Source organism: Schistocerca cancellata, chromosome 1 (assembly GCF_023864275.1).
Source record: "Schistocerca cancellata isolate TAMUIC-IGC-003103 chromosome 1, iqSchCanc2.1, whole genome shotgun sequence".
Classification (NCBI taxonomy): Eukaryota; Metazoa; Arthropoda; class Insecta; order Orthoptera; family Acrididae; genus Schistocerca; species Schistocerca cancellata.
Window position 1 is genome coordinate 987,651,626 of NC_064626.1, and position 16,719 is coordinate 987,668,344.

At 39.6% G+C, this 16,719-nt stretch overlaps 1 protein-coding gene across 3 annotated transcripts in view; it reads left to right on the forward strand.

Moving 5' to 3' along the window:
* Window positions 1-16,719, forward strand: part of LOC126088571 (TBC1 domain family member 13) — a 237,825-nt gene that overhangs the window by 183,891 nt on the left and 37,215 nt on the right. The window contains exon 11 of one of the 3 annotated variants that reach the window (XM_049906776.1): window positions 8,578-8,610. The exons of the other annotated variants lie outside the window; for them this stretch is intronic. The gene's annotated coding sequence lies outside the window, so the exon portion shown is untranslated. Of the gene's footprint in view, window positions 1-8,577; window positions 8,611-16,719 lie in introns of those variants that run through there. 3 annotated transcript variants of the gene reach the window in all.

Here is a 16,719-nt window from a genome sequence, read left to right on the forward strand (position 1 = left end):
CAAATTCTGAAGGACTGCATGAGCATGAGGAAGAAATGTAATCTTTGTGAAATCTGCATAATGTGATGAAAATTTAAGAATACTATAGTATCAATCTCTTTATTTCAATTTGGAGTACTGGTACTATTGAGCATAGGTTGTTTCTCATAATGTAAAGCTATGTGAGAAGAGGGTCATATTATACAAATTAGAAATGAAGTCGAGTTGCAGTGCTGGCACAATGTAGTCTGCCGTGTGTGTGTGTGTGTGTGTGTGTGTGTGTGTGTGTGTGTACACTAATCACACTTGACCGCCTTCTTTTCCCAGCACAGTCATATTTTCTATCTTGTATCTATATTGTAGCTGCCTTCTTCTATGTTCCATCTATTTTCTTCTATATACACTCCTGGAAATTGAAATAAGAACACCGTGAATTCATTGTCCCAGGAAGGGGAAACTTTATTGACACATTCCTGGGGTCAGATACATCACATGATCACACTGACAGAACCACAGGCACATAGACACAGGCAACAGAGCATGCACAATGTCGGCACTAGTACAGTGTATATCCACCTTTCGCAGCAATGCAGGCTGCTATTCTCCCATGGAGACGATCGTAGAGATGCTGGATGTAGTCCTGTGGAACAGCTTGCCATGCCATTTCCACCTGGCGCCTCTGTTGGACCAGCGTTCGTGCTGGACGTGCAGACTGCGTGAGACGACGCTTCATCCAGTCCCAAACATGCTCAATGGGGGACAGATCCGGAGATCTTGCTGGCCAGGGTAGTTGACTTACACCTTCTAGAGCACGTTGGGTGGCACGGGATACATGCGGACGTGCATTGTCCTGTTGGAACAGCAAGTTCCCTTGCCGGTCTAGGAATGGTAGAACGATGGGTTCGATGACGGTTTGGATGTACCATGCACTATTCAGTGTCCACTCGACGATCACCAGTGGTGTACGGCCAGTGTAGGAGATCGCTCCCCACACCATGATGCCGGGTGTTGGCCCTGTGTGCCTCGGTCGTATGCAGTCCTGATTGTGGCGCTCACCTGCACGGTGCCAAACACGCATACGACCATCATTGGCACCAAGGCAGAAGCGACTCTCATCGCTGAAGACGACACGTCTCCATTCGTCCCTCCATTCACGCCTGTCGCGACACCACTGGAGGCGGGCTGCACGATGTTGGGGCATGAGCGGAAAACGGCCTAACGGTGTGCGGGACCGTAGCCCAGCTTCATGGAGATGGTTGCGAATGGTCCTCGCCGATACCCCAGGAGCAACAGTGTCCCTAATTTGCTGGGAAGTGGCGGTGCGGTCCCCTACGGCACTGCGTAAATCCTACGGTCTTGGCGTGCATCCGTGCGTTGCTGTGGTCCGGTCCCAGGTCGACGGGCACGTGCACCTTCCGCCGACCACTGGCGACAACATCGATGTACTGTGGAGACCTCACGCCCCACGTGTTGAGCAATTCGGCGGTACGTCCACCCGGCCTCCCGCATGCCCACTATACGCCCTCGCTCAAAGTCCGTCAACTGCACATACGGTTCACGTCCACGCTGTCGCGGCATGCTACCAGTGTTAAAGACTGCGATGGAGCTCCGTATGCCACGGCAAACTGGCTGACACTGACGGCGGCGGTGCACAAATGCTGCGCAGCTAGCGCCATTCGACGGCCAACACCGCGGTTCCTGGTGTGTCCGCTGTGCCGTGGGTGTGATCATTGCTTGTACAGCCCTCTCGCAGTGTCCGGAGCAAGTATGGTGGGTCTGACACACCGGTGTCAATGTGTTCTTTTTTCCATTTCCAGGAGTGTAGTTATAAATTGAAGTCTGCCTCCACAGTTCCATCTATATGTTCAGGTTACTCTCAGAAAGTATTATAGGAATTTTGATAAGATTTTCACTAATAAATACAATGATTTACTAGGAAGTTTGTGTACATAATTTATAAGTATTTTGTGCAAATTGGCTGAACTATGGTGGGTTAAAGTCTCCTGGCACTGTGAAAACGATGCCATCACCATCTAGTGACTGGTAGAACTCCTTGTAATTGTGGTAACTCACATAGTGATCTGTGTCAGAGTTGTGTGGCAGAGGGTACATTGTACTGATGTTAATTTAGCAAAAGATGCTCCATACTGGTATTGTGCAGCAGAGGGCACTTCTTACCAATTTTGTATGGCAGAGGGTGCTCGTGTAGCCAGGCAAATTCATGCTACACTCTGGTATTTGGGGATGCAAGCCTGCTGTGGATAGAGTCTGCTTCGCAGATAAATGATGAGGGCTGGTGAGCCTGCCAGCCTGTTTGTGGTTTTTGGACAGTTTCCCTTACTCAGCTAAATAAATATTGGGCTGTCACCCATTTCCTGCCTCAGATATATGCTACACAAACATTTAGGAGATTTACTTTAGGCACAGACAGAGGGGGTGCACAGATTCTGTCCCGTATGGAATGGTGATGTCAGCAAGGGCATCAGGCCATCAACGGTCACTATCATTGCCAAAACCCATATAATACTGCCAACCACATAGAGAAATGGGACAAGGTTAGTAAGAAGAAGGAGAAGAAACACAGTGATGCTTCTTAACAATTCTACATGGCAGAGGGGTGCTTCGAACTGATGTGTGGCCGATGATTCTTCCTAGCTAGTGATGTTACATTACAAAGGCATTGCATTGTTGCGTGTTAGAAGGTGCTTCTTACCAGTGTTGTGTGACAGAGAGTGGTCTAATGTTGTGTGGTAGAGGGTGCTCCTTGCCAGTATTGTACGTGAGGTGTGACATGTCATTTTAAGGAAAATCGTGGATTACTCCCTTGATACTTCTAAACAATGAAAGAAGATTGTGACATTTAATAAACGTTTTCATTAGAAGTTCAGTTTTGGACAGCATGTTGTCAGAGAAATGGTTTATTGTTACATGCAGGTGATGCAAGGTACTTGGGTGCAGCATATCTGCAAGACATGACAATGAATTTAGCATGCCCACCTGATGGAGGCCCTTTCTTCTTACAAATGGTGGCTTGGAAGTGTGTTGTAGCCATAGAAGAATGATGTTCACAATAACAGTAGTAACATCATGTTTGTTGTTGTGGTCTTCAGTCCTGAGACTGGTTTGATGCAGCTCTCCATGCTACTCTATCCTGTGCAAGCTTCTTCATCTCCCAGTACCTACTGCAACCTACATCTTTCTGAATCTGCTTAGTGTATTCATCTCTTGGTCTCCCCCTACGATTTTTACCCTCCACGCTGCCGTCCAATACTAAATTGGTGATCCCTTGATGCCTCAGAACATGTCCTTCCAACCGATCCTTTCTTCTGGTCAAGTTGTGCCACAAACTTCTCTTCTCCCCAATCCTATTCAATACTTCCTCATTAGTTATGTGATCTACCCATCTAATCTTCAGCATTCTTCTGTAGCACCACATTTCGAAAGCTTCTATCCTCTTCTTGTCCAAACTATTTACCGTCCATGTTTCACTTCCATACATGGCTACACTCCATACAAATACTTTCAGAAATGACTTCCTGACACTTAAATCTATACTCGATGTTAACAAATTTCTCTTCTTCAGAAACGCTTTCCTTGCCATTGGCAGTCTACATTTTATATCCTCTCTACTTCGACCATCATCAGTTATTTTGCTCCCCAAATAGCAAAACTCCTTTACTACTTTAAGTGTCTCATTTCCTAATCTAATTCCTTCAGCATCACCCGACTTAATTCGACTACATTCCATTATCCTCGTTTTGCTTTTGTTGATGTTCATCTTATATCCTCCCTTCAAGACACTATCCATTCCGTTCAACTGCTCTTCCAAGTCCTTTGCTGTCTCTGACAGAATTACAATGTCATCGGCGAACCTCAACATTTTTATTTCTTCTCCATGGATTTTAATACCTACTCCGAATTTTTCTTTTGTTTCCTTTACTGCTTGCTCAATATACAGATTGAATAGCATCGGGGAGAGGCTACAACCCTGTCTTACTCCCTTCCCAACTACTGCTTCTCTTTCATGCCCCTCGACTCTTATAACTGCCATCTGGTTTCTATACAAATTGTAAATAGCCTTTCGCTCCCTGTATTTTACCCCTGCCACCTTTAGAATTTGAAAGAGAGTATTCCAGTCAACATTGTCAAAAGCTTTCTCTAAGTCTACAAATGCTAGGAATGTAGGTTTGCCTTTCCTTAATCTTTCTTCTAAGACAAGTCGTAAGGTCAGTATTGCCTCACGTGTTCCAACATTTCTACGGAATCCAAACTGATCTTCCCCGAGGTCGTCTTCTACTAGTTTTTCCATTCGTCTGTAAAGAATTCGTGTTAGTATTTTGCAGCTGTCGCTTATTAAACTGATTGTTCGGTAATTTTCACATCTGTCCACACCTGCTTTCTTTGGGATTGGAATTATTATATTCTTCTTGAAGTCTGAGGGTATTTCGCCTGTTTCATACACCTTGCTCACCAGATGGTAGAGTTTTGTCAGGACTGGCTCTCCCAAGGCCATCAGTAGTTCCAATGGAATGTTGTATACTCCGGGGGCCTTGTTTCGACTCAGGTCTTTCAGTGCTCTGTCAAACTCTTCACGCAGTATCGTATCTCCCATTTCATCTTCGTCTACATCCTCTTCCATTTCCATAATATTGTCCTCAAGTGCATCGCCCTTGTATAGACCCTCTATATACTCCTTCCATCTTTCTGCTTTCCCTTCTTTGCTTAGAACTGGGTTTCCATCTGAGCTCTTGATGTTCATACAAGTGGTTCTCTTATCTCCAAAGGTCTCTTTAATTTTCCTGTAGGCAGTATCTATCTTACCCCTAGTGAGATAAGCCTCCACATCCTTACATTTGTCCTCTAGCCATGCCTGCTTAGCCATTTTGCACTTCCTGTCGATCTCATTTTTGAGACGTTTGTATTCCTTTTTGCCTGCTTCACTTACTGCATTTTTATATTTTCTCCTTTCATCAATTAAATTCAATATTTCTTCTGTTACCCAAGGATTTCTACTAGCCCTCTTCTTTTTACCTACTTGATCCTCTGCTGCCTTCACTACTTCATCCCTCAAAGCTACCCATTCGTCTTCTACTGTATTTCTTTCCCCCATTCCTGTCAATTGTTCCCTTATGCTCTCCCTGAAACTCTGTACAACCTCTGGTTCTTTCAGTTTATCCAGGTCCCATCTCCTTAAATTCCCACCTTTTTGCAGTTTCTTCAGTTTTAATCTACAGGTCATAACCAATAAATTGTGGTCAGAGTCCACATCTGCCCCTGGAAATGTCTTACAATTTAAAACCTGGTTCCTAAATCTCTGTCTTACCATTACATAATGTATCTGATACCTTTTAGTATCTGCAGGGTTCTTCCATGTATACAACCTTCTATCATGATTCTTAAACCAAGTGTTAGCTATGATTAAGTTGTGCTCTGTGCAAAATTCTACCAGGCGGCTTCCTCTTTCATTTCTTAGCCCCAATCCATATTCACCTACTATGTTTCCTTCTCTCCCTTTTCCTACACTCGAATTCCAGTCACCCATGACTGTTAAACATTGAACATCATTGAAGCAAGAAAAAAGATGTTTTAAAACCTTTCATTCTTACTTACTTCTTTGTCATTTTGCTTGTCAAAATGTATTCTTGTTATACAAGATACTTGTATCATGATCATAGTATACAAGTCTGATGACAATTATTTCAACGTATAAAGAAGCTTAAATAACTGATTTAAATAGACTGGGTGGTGTACGAAGTCATATTGTTGGTCAATATGTAAATTTGAGAAGGATTCCAGCTTTCTTTCAGCCTCTAGCACTGAAGACACTGCAAAGGAGTAGTAGTCCACTAGCAAGAGCAGAAGCATGCATGACTGGATTTTACTAGCTGGTCTAGATAGCATTTAATCACACAAAACAGGTGACCACACAGAATATATTACACTACGAGATAGTGTAAACCCAAAATAAACAAATAACACTCCATGTAGGAGAGAGTGTTTCATACCAATGTTGTGTGACAGAGGGTGCATCCTATTGAAGTTATGTGGTAGAGAGTGCATCCTGCCAAAGCTATGTGGCAGAGGGTGCTTTGCAAGGTTATTGTTTGGCAGAGGGTCCTTGGAAGTGATGTTATGTTATAGGGAGTGATTCTTACCAATTTTACGTGGAAGAGCCTGCTTCATACCATGTTGCAAGGTGTAGAGTGTTCTGTACTGATCGTGTGTGGCAGAGAGTGCTTCATACCAGTGTTGCATGGCAGAGGGTACTTCGTAGCAATTTTAAGTGGCAGAGGGAGATTCATAGTGATGCCACATTGAAAAATGCAGGAAGAGGTCACACAGAAAATGTTGCACAGGAGTCAGCCAGACAGCAAGTGGCCATAGCTTTTGTTGAATATGTTGCAGTCAGGCAGACTGCACTGTACTGGCACTGCAGTTGGGCATCTGGCATGTAGCTGTATCTTATGCCAAACTGGAGCTGCTTGTCTGGTGTACCAGGTAGCATACCAACTCACAGCTCCCATCTTTGCCACTATATGTCACTCCGAATGCCAATTAAATATAAAATAGATAACATTTGTGAACTGCTCAAACTGTTAAATTTAAATGAAAGTGATGATATTCAGTTATCTAACAGTGTTTTCTGAATTTTTAGCCGTAGACGCTATGTGCTACCCACACAAAGCGGAAGCAGGTCATTATTGGCTTATGGAAGAAACAAACAAATAATGGGTTAATGCTTTGCCGAAGTGACATGAAAGATGATGTTGAGCTATTAGAAGGATCAGATACATTCTCTTCCCTCATTTATGCTGTTGCTGCTGCAGCTGATTATGATAATAATAATAATAATAATAATTATTATTATTATTATTATTATTATTATTATTATTATTATTATTATTATTCACAACACACCAGATGAATCAACCCTGTTTTGACAATGGCTACTCTATTGTTATGGTGCACGATATTATTATATAGCTAAGACGCTTATGAGCATAAACATTCTGAAGTGAAGTGACCTGAAATCAGTCAAATTTCACTGCTCAGAAAAGGTACGGCTTAAAGTGTGCAGTTGGAATATATATTCTGTTAGCTCTGAAGGATTTGTCGAAACTGCAGTAACATCCTCAGTCTTGTTACTGTGCCTCTTGATGACTCCACACTTCAGTTTAGTTTTTTTTTATGTTCCATGGATAATATTAGAGCCAACTGCCTTGATATGGAATGTGTTGATACATTCACAAATAAAATATATTTTCTCTCTGAAAACATGACTATGATCTGGCTGTTTACATGTCTGACTGTTTTTATTTTAATCTTAATCTACAACAAAATTTGGTTACTTTAACCCAACCAAATACATACTATCTATTCAGAAATTTATCTGTGGAGTAAAGGGAGTTGTCAAGTAAAAATGATTTCAATTTGTTCTTAAAACTTGAGCATATCTGCAAACATAATTGGGATTCCATAAGAGTGTTTCCATTGCAAAAGCCCTCTACCATTTCGCTGACCGTGTATTACCATGTCCGAATGACAAGATTTCACCTACCAGGGTTTTTATTAATCTGTCTGATGCACCTTTGACTGTGCAAATCACAAAATTCTGTTGGAGAAACATAGTTATCACTTTTTAGATATAATGACAAGGTGTTCACTTCATATTTAACTGATAGGAAGCAAAGGGTCAAGTTAGATAGCACATGCAGCTCTCGTGATGAATCTTCTTTTTATTAGGGACAAATTATTACTGGTGTTCCACAGCATTAAATTCTAACACCAATCTTTTTCTTGTTATATGTGAATGACCTTCCATCTGGCTGATGGAATATAGGCTGATAAAGCAGGAATTGCATTGTTTGCTGGCGATGCAAGAATCATAATCAGAACTGCAACAACAGAACAAGCAATAATTGCAATATTCAAAAGTATTATTAATTGGTTTCCAGTAACTGTTCTATCACTCAACTTAGAAAACATAGTTCATTCAATTTTGCATAAGGCAAGATATACATTCATCAATAAAAATACAGCAAAGGAGAAAGGAAATAAATAAAAGTTATTGTTCAGAATTATGAGGTGTGCATATTAATTGGAACTAGAATTGAAAATCCCATATTAAATATCTTCTCAAACAACATTTGCTCTACATTTAATTGCTGAATTTGGTGACGAAAATACCAGAAAATGAGCTTACTTTGTATGGCCCCATTCTCTGATAACATATAGCGTAATTTTCTGCTGCAATTCCACAAATAGACACGAAATATTTATTGCATGGGAGTGTGCTGTAAGGAAAGTACCTGGTGCCCTTCTTTGAACGTCATATAGGCAATTGTTTAAAAAATTAGGCATACTGATGACAGCCTTACATTATGTTTATTCGGCTATGAAGTTTGTTGTGATGAATCAGATACTATCTGAAAATAATTCTCAAATTAATAAATATAACACAAGTGATAAAAACAGCCCCCACTTCACACAAATTAACCTTCCTCTTGCATAGGAAGGAGCAAAATCTGTGGTCGTAAAAATATTTGACCATCTTCTTTGTGAATTATATGTGCCTGCAGAGAATTAATTATTTTCCAGATTTCATTGGAAGAAATTGGAGTGATTTTGATGTGACTGAATGTTTGTGAGTAGTAGTGTTTTTTTTATTATTATTATTTATTTTATTTTATTTTATTTTATTTTTTGCTAATTTTATCATTTAGAAATTGGTTGTTGAAGAGACTTGCTATATATTTAGTGTCATGGATCATTTGGTCTTTGTGTTTATTTAGTAGATCATTTCATCCCTTCACAGGCATTCCATTTTCACTACACTTCATATTGCTTTGATTTTATTTTCAGAACTATTAATCGTAGACGTAACGTGCAACTACATAATCTAATCAGAAGTATTCAGGCACCCCTATGTAAATGCATAATTGACAACTAGATGTCACTAGAGGTGGGCCTGCCAGTAATAAAGGAGGCAGGGCATATTGTGTTGTCATTAGAAAAGCAGTAACAGCAGAATGGGTCGGTCAGGAGAGCTCAGCAACTTCAAAGGTGGACTAGTCATTGATCTCAATTGAGTAACAAATTCACTTGGGACATTTCAGCCTGTCTAAAGCTGCCCATATTGTCCACTGTTGATTAGATTGTGAAGTGGAAACGCAAAGTACTGAGCATTGCAGAGGGTGGTTGTAAAAAATCACATGAAATCAGTGGAAGGAATCACCTGGGAGTTCCAAAGTGCTATCAGCTGCCCAGCTAGCACAATGAATGTGCATAGGGAGCTAAACAGATAGGGGTGCAAAGGAGGAGCAGCTCCTCATAAGTCTCACATTTCTGTAGTCATTGTTAAGCAGTGCTTGAGTTGGTGTAAAGAGCAGTGCAATGCCACTGGACAGTGTATTATTGAAATGAGTGATTTGGAGTGATGAATCCTGCTATGCAACATAGTAAGCCAATGGAAGGGTTTGAATTTAGCAAATGCCTGGAGAACGTTACCTGCCATGGTATTTAGTAGCAACAGTGAAGTATGCAGGAGATGATTATATGGTATGCAAGTGTTCTTCGTGGTCAGGGTGTAGTCCCCATATTGGAGTTAAGAAAATGCTAAATGCAGAAGATATGAACACATTTTACAGTGTTGCGTACTTCATACATTAGAGGAACAATTCAGAGATGATTATTGTTTGTATCAATATGACAGTACACCCTATCATAGAGCAACATCTGTTAGGCAATGGTTTGTGGACAATAACATTCCTGAAATGGGCTGGCCTGTCCAGAGTCATGACTTGAGTCCAATGTGACACCTTAGGGATGAGTTACAATGGTGACTTCACTCCACACCCTAGTGTCCAACATCACTACCTTCTCTGGTTTTGGCTCTTGAGAAAGAATGGGCTGCCATTCCTTGACAGGCATTCAGTAAATTGAAAGGTATCAGGATACTTTTGATTAGATAGTGTATACAGTGAGTTGTTACCTTCACTGATCTTTACTGATTCTACTAGAAATAGTATTAGTCAGACAAATAAAAACTTCATAAGTCACTGCAAAAACAGAATGCTTTTCTCAGTTCCTACCATATCTGATATGTGGCAAGTTTTGTGTGTGATATGATCACACTGCCAGTTTCAAGAACTCTTCTTAATTTCTGTAACAACTTTAAGAAATATGTAGTGATACTCCCCAACTATGAATTTCCTAGGCTATAATCATATGTACAGAATTCTTATACTGATCCATTCATTGAATGGAGCCGTGAAGTGTTCTTACACTTACCATACATTGCATACTTTTCTGTTCCTGAAGTAAAAGGTTTGAAAGTCTGCTGCTGTGGATAAATATTGTTCTACTTCAGTAAACACATAACAAAGTCAACTTTAGCCATGAACAGTGACGGAACAAACTTGACATCTTTTATAAGCTATTTGAAAAATACTGTTTGTCTGCCTGGATGATTTGAGAATGGGTCCAGGTAACCCGAAACTAGGTAGCAATTAAATAACAAGTGAATCTTGCAACTTTGGCTATCAAAGTGGTTAACTCAACTAAAGTTTCTGTCAACAGTTAATACAGCATGCTGGAAATTCATTTATGTAATTACTTACTTTCATGTGTATTTTATAGAACAATATCTGCATTCATTCATTTATCCATTCATTCATTCACCATCAGTTATCGTTATCTGATTTTTTTTTTTTTTTTTTTTTTTGTCTGTTGGAACACAGAATATTTATGTGCAAACTGTGAAGTTGAATTTAACTTCTAGTGATTGTAAGCCTGAAATAGTGAAAAATGTACTTACAGTGCACATTTGACAATTTGTTGTAGAAGACTCGTATCTTTTTTGTCAATATTGTGATTGTAAAGGAAATTACACATATAGTGATAATTGCATACACTGTTTACCTGATGGTCTTACAATTGTTGGAGGTTACATTCAGTTTCATTTAGTCAGCATATAATACTTGAGCACCTTTTACCACTTTTGTCATGTGTACGGTAGAACATTTGCATGATTTCTGAAAAATGGCAGAAGTTCACTTTTTGTTTTTGTTTTTATTTTACTTTTATTTAGTATTTTGTTGTTATTTTTCCGTGAATAATGGCAAATTTTCACTGCTTCATGCAATTTCATATTTCATCGTTTTTCAGCTTAGGGCGACAGCTTAAGTAGAGTTTTTATGACAAAAAAATTATGCATTGCTTTTCATCCGATTTCCAACTATTGAATACCTGTAAGTGTGATACATTTTCAAGAACCATAATCAGGGTAGAACTGTAATCAGGTTTACCCCATGTAATGTACATTAGATTCAAAAAATAATGTATATTCAGGACTGTGTGTGTCAGTCATTTTTGGTCATGTATGTTATTGTTGTGGTCTTCAGTCCAAACATTGCTTTGATGCAGTTCTTTTTGTTACTTTACCCTACATGAGCTTCTTCACCTCTGAGTAACTAATGTAACCTGCATTCTTCTAAATATGCTTACTGTAGTCATCTCGTGGTCTCCCCCTACAATTTTTGCCACACCCCACACTGTCCTCCAATACTAAACTGCTGATCCTTAATGTCTCTGAAAGATCCTATGAATTGATCCCTTTTTTTTTAGTTAAGTCTTGCTACAAATTTCGTTTCTCCCCAGTTCTGTTCAGTACCACCTGATTGCTTACATGATTTTTGAATCTAATCTTCAGCATTCATCTGTAGCACCACATTTCAAAAACTTCTATTCTCTTCTTGTCTAAATTGTTTATTGCCCGTGTTTCACTTTCATACATGGCTACATTCCAAACAAATGTCTTCAAAGAATACTTTCTAACAATTAAATCTATATTCTATGTTAATAGATGTTTCTTTGTCAGAAATTCTTTTCCTGCCATTGCCAGTCTACATTTTGGATCCTCTCTACTTCATCCATCATCAGTTATTTTGCTGCTCGAATAGCAAAACTCATCTACTACTTTAAGTGTCTCATTTCCTAATCTAATTCCCTTAACGTCATCTGATTTGATCTGATGACATTCTATTATCTTTCTTTTGCTGTTGTTGATTTTCATCTTGTATTCTCCTTTCAAGACTACTACTGCTTCTTCCAAGTCCATTGCTGTTTCTGACAGAATTACAGTGTCATCAGGTAAACTTAAAGTTTTTGTTTCTTCTCCCTGAACTTTAATTTCCTGTATTGCTGTACTTTGAATGGCATTGTGGATAGGCGACAACCCTGTCTCACTCCATTCTCAACCACTGCTTCCATTTCATATCCCTCGACTCTTATAACTTCCATCTTGTGTCTGTACAGCTTGTAAATAGCCCTTCGCTTTCTGTATTTTACCCCTGTATCTTCAAAATTCAAGGAGGGTATTCCAGTCATAATTGTTAAAGCTTTTTCTAAGTTTACAAATTCTATAAACGTTGATTTGTCTGTCCTTAACCTATCTTCTAAGGTAAGTCGTAGGGTCAGTATTGCCACAGGTGTCCCTACATTTCTCCAGAATCCAAACTGATCTTGCCTGAGGTCAGCTTCTATCAGTTTTTCCATTTTTCTGTTAAGAATTCGTGTTAGTATTTTGCAACCATGACTTCTTAAACTGGTAGTTTGGTAATTTTCACACCTGACAGCAACTTCTTTCTTTGGAATTGGAGTTACCACAGTCTTCTCAATGTCTGATGGTATTTCGCCTGCCTCATGCATTTTATACACCAGGTGGAATAATTGTGTCATGGCTGGCTCTCCCAAGGTAGTTCTGACAGAATATGGTCTACTCCCGGGCCTACTTTCAACTTTGATCTTTCAGAGCTCTGTCAAATTCTTCTCACAGTATCATATCCTCCATCTCATCTTCGTCCACCTCCACTTCCCTTTCTATAATATTGCCTTCAAGTTCATCTCTCTTGCATATACCCTCTACATATTCCTTTCAGCTTTACCTTTTTTGCTTATGACTGGTTTTCCATCTGAACTATTGATGTTCATACAGCTGCTTCTCTTTTCTCCAAAGGCCTGTGTAATTTTCCTGTATGTTGCATCTATCTTTCTCCTAGTGAAGTATGCTTCATCTAGCCATACCTGCTTAGCCATTTTGCACTCCACTTAGTCTCATCTTTTAAACGGTTGTATTCCCTTGAACCTGCCTCATTTGCTGCATTTTTAAATTTTCTCCTTTCATCAGTTAAATTCAATATCTCTTGTGTTATCTAAGGACTTCTACTAGGCCTTGTATTTTTACCTATTTGATCATCTGCTGCCTTTGCTATTTCATCTCTTAAAGCCACCCATTTGTTTTCTACTATATTCCTTTCCCCTGTTCTATTTAACTGTTGCCTAATGCTCCCTCTGAAACTCTTAACAACCTATGGTTCTTTCAACTTATCCAGGTCCCATTTCCTTAATTTCCTACCTTTTTTCAGTTTCTTCAATTTTAATCTACAGTCCATAATCAATAAATTGTGGTCAGAGTCCTCTTCTGCCCCCGGAAATGTCTTAAAATTTAAAATATGGTTCCTAAATCTGTGTCTACCCATTATAAAATCAGTCTGAAACCTTCTGGTATCTCCAGGCCTCTTCTTCATGTACTTTTACTTGTATTTGTCATAAACCAAGTGTTACCAATGATTGAAGTATGTTCTGTGCAAAATTCTACCAGGTGGCTTCCTCTTTCATTCCTTTCCCCCCGTTCATATTCAGTTCCTATTTTTCCATTTCTTTCTTTCGCTACTATTGAATTCCAGTCCCACAGAACATTTAAATTTTTGTCTCCTATAACTATGTGAATAATTTCTTTTATCTTATCATACATTTCTTCAATCTCGTCATCACCTGTGGAGCTAGCTGCCATCCAAACTTTTACTGTTGTGGTTATCACGGGCTTTTTCTCTATCTTGGCTATGATAATGCATTCACGATGCTGTTCATAATAGCTTACTTGCATTCCTATTTTCATATTCATTATGAAACCCACTCCTGCATTACTTCTTTTTGACTTTGTATTTATAGCCCTATATTCACCTCACCAGTAGTCCTCTTCCTCTTGCCACTGAATGTCACTAATTCCCACTATATGCAACTTCAACCTATCCATTTCCCTTTTTAAATTTTCTAACTACCTGCCAAATTAAGGGATCTAACATTCAATGCTCCAATCTGTAGAATGCTAGTTTTGTTTCTCCTGGTAATGACATTCTCCTGAATAATCCCCGCTTAAAGATCTGAATGGGGGACTCTTTTACCTGTGAAATATTTTATCCAAGGGGACGCTATCATCATTTAGCCATACAGTAGAGCTGTATACCATTAGCAACAATTATGGCTGTGTTTCCCCTTGCTTTCGGGCGTTCACAGTACCAACTCAGCAAGGCCATTTTGGTTGTTGTTACAATGCCAGAGTAGTCAATCATCCAGACTGTTGTCCATATAATGACTGAAACGGCTATTCTCCCTCTTCAGGAACCATACATTTGTCTGGCCTCTCAACAAATATCCCTCCGCTGTGGTTGTACCTATGGTATGGCAATCTGTGTAGCTGAGACATGCAAGCCACCATACCTCCGACAAGGTCCATGGTTTATTTGGGGGGGCGGGGGGGTTATATATGGTATCTCAGTTAACAATATCAAATAAAAGCAATTTATTTGTGGCATATCTAGTTCTGTCTTTCATATTATGTATCTTCATGATGAACTGAAGGAAAGCAACAACTAAAACCACACATGTTTACCTAACTGAAGCAAAAGTGAAAAATACAACATATACAAACCCCAGAAGGCTCTAGCATAGACAACAACCCAAAATGCTTAAAACAGGTAACCATACAAGGTCTCATCCCAGAAAGTATAACCAATGCTGAAGAATCACTGTCACACATAAAAATCCTATATGAAACAGATCCACTCTAATAGTTCATATCTAAGGTGTAAACATTCCTGAAACTGCACAATTTGCATCATTTGGCATAACCAGCCAAAACACCAACCACCCCAAAAAGGAGAAAATGTTTCATAAAAAAGAAAGTCCAGAAAATGTGGATGCCTGAAACCACTGAATTCATATAGCTGTTAAAATTGGTGCTAAGCAACCATCATTTTTTATTTAATAACAACATGTATGTACAGCTTGAAGAAAGATCCATGAGTACACCTATATTTGGAATAGCCGGCTGCCGTGGCCGAGCGGTTCTAGGCACTTCGGTCTGGAACCACGCGACTGCTATGGTCGCAGGTTCGAATACTGCCTCAGGCGTGGATGTGTGTGATGTCCTTAGGTTAGTTAGGTTTAAGTAGTTCTAAGTTCTAGGGCTGTAGTTTCCCCTTGCTTTCAGCCGTTCGCAGTACCAGAACAGCAAGGCCATTTTGGTTAATGTTACAAGGCAAAATGGCTAAGCAGGGATGGCTAGAGGACAAATGTAAGGATGTAGAGGCTTATCTCACTAGGGGTAAGATAGATACTGCCTACAGGGAAATTAAAGAGACCTTTGGAGAAAGGAGAACCACTTGCATGAATATCAAGAGCTTTGATGGAAACCCAGTTCTAAGCAAAGAAGGGAAAGCAGAAAGGTGGAAGGAGTATATAGAGGGTCTATACAAGGGCGATGTACTTGAGGACAATATTATGGAAATGGAAGAGGATGTAGATGAAGATGAAATGGGAAATATGATATTGCGTGAAGAGTATGACAGGGCTCTGAAAGGCCTGAGTCGAAACAAGACCCCGGGAGTAGACAACATTCCATTAGAACTACTGACAGCCTTGGGAGAGCCAGTCCTGACAAAACTCTACCATCTGGTGAGCAAGATGTATGAGACAGGTGAAATACCCTCAGACTTCAAGAAGAATATAATAATCCCAATCCCAATCCCAAAGAAAGCAGGTGTTGACAGATGTGAAAATTACCGAACTATCAGTTTAATAAGTCCCAGCTGCAAAATACTAACGCAAATTCTTTACAGACAAATGGAAAAACTGATAGAAGCTGACCTCAGGGAAGATCAGTTTGGATTCCATAGAAATGTTGGAACATGTGAGGCAATATTGACCCTTCGACTTATCTTAGAAGAAAGATCCCCAATGTCATTCAATCTGTATATAGAGCAAGCAATGATGGAAACAAAAGATTTGAGGTTCACCGATGACATTGTAATTCTGTCAGATACAGCAAAGGACCTGGAAGAGCAGTTGAACGGAATGGACAGTGTCTTGAAAGGAGGATATAAGATGAACATCAACAAAAGCAAAATGAGGATAATGGAATGTAGTTGAATTAAGTCGGGTGATGCTGAAGGAATTAGATTAGGAAATGAGACACTTAAAGTAGTAAAGGAGTTTTGCTATTTGGGGAGCAAAATAACTGATGATGGTCGAAGTAGAGAGGATATAAAATGTAGACTGGCAATGGCAAGGAAAGCGTTTCTGAAGAAGAAAAATTTGTTAACATCGAGTATAGATTTAAATGTCAGGAAGTCATTTCTGAAAGTATTTGTATGGTGTGTAGCCATGTATGGAAGTGAAACATGGACAATAACTAGTTTGGACAAGAAGAGAATAGTAGCTTTCGAAATGTGGTGTTACAGAAGAATGCTGAAGATTAGATGGGTAGATCACATAACTAATAAGGAGGTATTGAACAGAATTGAGGAGAAGAGGAGCTTGTGGCACAACTTGACTAGAAGAAGAGATTGGTTGGTAGGACATGTTCCGAGACATCGAGGGATCACCAATTTAGTATTGGAG